Source organism: Penaeus monodon, chromosome 41 (genome assembly GCF_015228065.2).
Source record: "Penaeus monodon isolate SGIC_2016 chromosome 41, NSTDA_Pmon_1, whole genome shotgun sequence".
Classification (NCBI taxonomy): domain Eukaryota; kingdom Metazoa; phylum Arthropoda; class Malacostraca; order Decapoda; family Penaeidae; genus Penaeus; species Penaeus monodon.
The window spans coordinates 3,333,770-3,338,769 of NC_051426.1; the positions used below are offsets into that span (position 1 = coordinate 3,333,770).

Below are 5,000 nucleotides of genomic sequence, written 5' to 3' on the forward strand. Positions count from 1 at the left end.
AGATAGATAAATAGGTATGTATATGTATGCATATATAAAGGCAGAGAGAGAGAGAGAGAGAGAGAGAGAGAGAGAGAGAGAGAGAGAGAGAGAGAGAGAAGAGAGAGAGAGAGAGAGAGAGAGAGAGAGAGAGAGAGAGAGAGAGAGAGAGAGAGAGAGAGAGAGAGAGAGAGAGAGATAGAGATAACAGACAGGTAGAGAAATATGTACAGAAAAAAATGAATAAAAAAGGAAACATTTAAACCTTTTTTTATTGTACTATTTTTTCTAAATTTCTGTAATTGTGAAAATCTGATAATCTGTCTCGGCAGTGAAACACACACACACACACACACACACACACACACACACACACACACACACACACACACACACACACACACACACACACATGAGGGTATATAGAACGTTTCTGATCAGTGAGTGTTACACTGTCCATAGCATATAACATATAACATCCCCAGAGTGCTACCATGCTACCATACCACTTATATTTAACTCTGATGAGAAATTAAAAGCAAACAAGAGCGTTTACAACAATGAGGAAAATTATGATATTCAAAATGTATAGATTCCATAACAACAAGAACAAAATAGCAATAAGGAAAAACAGTAACGATGAGGAAATTAAATCTAGTGAAACAATTCTCAATTATTTTAGTCACGCTGTTTCAGTTCTTCTTCAGGCTAAGCAGATAATTTTCAATGTATATTCGATTATGTATAATATACATTCAGAATGTGTTTTTATGTGTCCTTTGTCTGAGCATGTTTACGTTTGTGCACTGGATATTAACAGAATGGATACATCCCACCATAACATCTATACACCTTCCCGTTCATCAGAAAAATATCTTTTCTCTCAAATAAAAGGGAAAAGGGATAAAAAAAGATATTGGAAAAGGATAAAATATAATGAGAACAAACAAACCAGGTAATATACTCACGGATGAAACTACAGACGCGAGCGGTCGTTCAAAAAAAAAATATATATATATACACCCTTCAAGTTCGAGAAATCTTGGAGTACGATTTCCCGTCGATGCAGACTTCGAAGTGGCGGTCGCTCGCTTACAGATAGACACAGGATGCAACGTATTCACAAAACTCGGTTATTGATTTAAGTTCAACACTTTGGGAAGACTGTACACGCGAACTGGTCGACAGTCGAGGGATTTTGAGATCACATGTTCATAATACATGTGTGATTTTAGTTTTTCTCTGGCTCTATCTCTTTTTTTTCCTTTTGTCTATTATTATTCTTATCTCATCTATGTGTTTCTTCTCTCTCTTAATCTCTGTCTCTTTTATTCTTCCCTCTCTCTCTCTCTCCCTAATATAAACCTTGTGAGCTTTCTTTGCTCCCAGTTCAGTCCTGCTTCTCGAGTCTCTTTGTTCTCTCGTGCATTTCACTTCGCACGGGCCTTCAGTTCAGAGTCAGTCCACTCTATTTGAGGCTCAGTTAGCCAAGGGCCGAAGAGAGAAATCGAAAACATCAAGAAGAATCATTTTAAGGTCATCCGAATTCGCGCAGGAGGTCACGCGGCTGACCACAGGGTCCGAGATCCTAACCACTCGGGTTAGGCCAGGTCACCGCAACTACCTGAGGCTGACTAAGCCCTCGGGACGACTAAGAACGACCTTGTTTCGTAGTCACCACGACCAAGCGACACGGGAGGCGCCGTTCTTGGGCATGGCACCCGATGCCACGACCCTCCACCGGCACTACGGCTCCGCCACTGATGCCTACCGCCCCGCCCCGCCCAGCCGACGCGGAGACGGTGCCAGGAGAGCCATGCCAAGCGCCACCCCCCCCCACCCTTTCTTTCTTTCTATCTCTCGCTCTCGCCTTCTCTCGCTCTTTCTCCCCTCTTCTCTCTACGTTGCTCTCTCTTCTTTGTTCTTTCCATTTCCCTCTCTCTTTCTTGTCCTTTCTGCTTCCCTCTCTCTATCCCTCTTTTCCTTATCTCCCGTCCGTTTTCTCATTTTATTACTCTCTATCTCTTTCACTCTTCCCCTCCCTTTGTCTCCCTCTTCTACTTTCTCGTTGCCCCTCCACCTCTTCCTCTCTTTCTCTCCCACCGTCCTAGTCTCTGTTTCGTTTTTCTCATTTATAGTTTTCCTCATAAAATGATAATTTCATGTGTATTTTTTTTTCTCTCTCTGCGTAATACCATTTTTACATTATCAGACATATATCTATGTGAACAAATATCATGTTTTTGCTATTAAGTGCTTCATTGGTTATTGCTATGTTATGGTTTATACAATAATCTTCACATCACCGACTCAAACCGGCCATATCTGTGTTAGTAGACTGCTGATATTGCATTAAAACAATACATTTTTTTCCTAAAAACACCTGATGGGAATATTCGTCCTAACAACTGACAGTATGAACGTTATTTTTACCAATATATGATATTATATACATGTTGGCGGCTGGTTAAACAAAGTGAGGCGAGGCAAAATTCAACAGTTATTTTCACTGTAAGGTAAGCAATGGCTAGGGCATTAAGTAGCAACGAGGCCGTGAAAGATAAGTGGCAGCATAAAGCAACACAAAAGGTGCTTCCTCATAAACATTAACGCAGGTACTAAAAGGAACTTGAAACATTATGCAAGGCAGCAGCAAAACAGACAAGCATGAAGCATTTTATGGCAAACAAGCTGTCGAAGCTGAAGGGCTTGGGTATATGGTAGGTAACGAGGATGGCGCTGAAGGAGAGGCCTTGGGCATCAACAAACCAGAAGCTTGGGAATTAAGGTATGTCGTGTAAGGAGAGTAAGATCGAGAAGAACCAGACGAAGGTGGCAGTAGATCTGAAACTGTTTATTTTGACCAGGAAGCTGAAAGGATGGGGATTGATCAAGTTAATTTAGTAATGGCTAACGAAGGTATGTGTGTGTATAGTCATAAGGTAAAAACAGGGGTTAATATGTTGAATGTGCAACGTATGAAAGAAAAAATAACGATGAAAATAAAATAACACACATATCACAAAATAACAAACAATATGTGTTAAAAGTTTTATATATACATACATACATACATACATACATACATACATATATATATATATATATATATATATATATATATATATATATATATATATATATATATATATATATATATATATATATATATATATATATATATATATATATATATATATATATATATATATATATATAATACTTCTGCAAAACATAACTATTTCTCTTAACAAGGCTGTCACCAATCATAATATCTATACGGTTTTCAAAAATAGGATGCGCACTGTAATACATTTGACGCAGCTTCTTGCTAGTACAGAATACGAATAATACCAAGGTGTGAAATGACAAGGTGTAGTTAGCAGAAGAAGTGAAATGTCCAGAGTGTAGAGTTTGGCAGATGCAGCGGGTCCCAAGGTCGGGAAAGCCCTGTGAAGGCCGTGCGGAATGATGTGTGATGGGCGTGTAGGCTAAGTATGTGTGTAATTTAAGCACTACTGTAAATATGGCGGGCCTGTAATTGGTAACTTTATGCCTGGTGAAGTTAAGTGTATATAAGATTCAATGTAATTTGTCATGTATGTGTGTTTCTATATTTTCTTCCTTATTGAAAACCACGAGAGCATGACTCTTCTTTTCCTACTGGCGTTGTGTTTACAACATTAATCGACAGAAAAGTCCCACAGGTTGCTCAAAAAAAAAAAAAAAAATCAACAACCGATACCTTAGTGCTTGGTGCCGTCTTATAACACACACACACACACACACACACACACACACACACACACACACACACACACAGATCTCCCTTCGCTTTGAAACATTCCGTATCCGTGTTGGGTTATGTGAAATTGGGCACTAGACTCACTCTGTCTCTTTCTCTGTTACTGTCTGTCTGCCCATCTTTCTCTTTCTCATTATTTCTGTCTCTCTTTGTGGCTTTATTGGTCTCTTCCCCCCTCCCCCCTCTCTTTATGTTTACCCACTCTGCATCCTTATTGATAATTATATCATTGATAATGATAATGATGACAATAATAATGATGATGATGATGATAATGATGATGATGAAGATGACGATAATTATGATGATAAAGATGATAATTAGGATAATGATGAAAATGGTGATAAGAATAATAGTACTAACAGTAACAGTAAAGATAACGATAGGGATAATAACAATACTGATAGTGATAACATTTATATTAATAATTGGGAAACATTGTTTCATTTGTCAAGTGAAAGGCACACGAGGCTGGGAATACAAATCAGTGAATCGTATAACAGAAAAGAACAAACGTGAGACTCTCGAACAATGCTATTATCTACAGAGTAAGTAGTAAGTAACAGTAAGTAGTAATACATTTTAGATAAAAGCCTCTTCAAATTCTCAGATATTTCACGGACTGCAGTAACTTTGGGGACTTACGGAGCATCATTATCATCCTTAATACCAACATAACATCAACATTATCAGCATCCTCATCATTATCATTTATCATTAGCATTAGTATTGTCATTGTCATTGTCATTGTCATTATCATCAATCATCATCATCACCGTCAATACCATCATCATCATTAGAACCATCATTATTATCATCATTTTATCTCGTTCTTTCTATAATTAGATCAAACTATCAGCATAAAGCTATCCTGGCATCGGCTTAGGACCCCCGAAATTACGAAGAAAGGAACGAGTGTCTATCATTATGTCAATTGCAACAAAATGTGCAACTTTCATGCTTCTTCCCGTAGCGATAAAACGAAAACTATAATGCATCAACCTATTCGTCAAATTCATTTAACCGCGAAGACTAAATATCCGAAGCCACCGATGTTATTAACGGATGTTCGTAAAATCATCACGAGGTTAATGGTGTTGATAGGAAGTGAACACACAATCCCCTAATTATGTTTACAAGAGAAGAAGCGGTTGTTTGGAGAACATCAGCTGACCGAACAGGGAGTGCTGTTTCGGGAACGCGAGGATTGGTGCTG

At 38.3% G+C, this 5,000-nt stretch overlaps 1 protein-coding gene across 3 annotated transcripts in view; it reads right to left on the minus strand.

The window, feature by feature from the left end:
- Positions 1-1,764, minus strand: part of LOC119598561 (serine/arginine repetitive matrix protein 2-like) — a 75,661-nt gene extending 73,897 nt beyond the window's left edge. Inside the window, exon 1 of one of the 3 annotated variants that reach the window (XM_037948201.1) lies at positions 948-1,741. The gene's annotated coding sequence lies outside the window, so the exon portion shown is untranslated. Of the gene's footprint in view, positions 1-947 lie in introns of all 3 variants that reach the window. The other 2 variants (XM_037948202.1, XM_037948199.1) reach the window with 2 other exon arrangements.
- Positions 1,765-5,000: the final 3,236 nt, after the last annotated feature.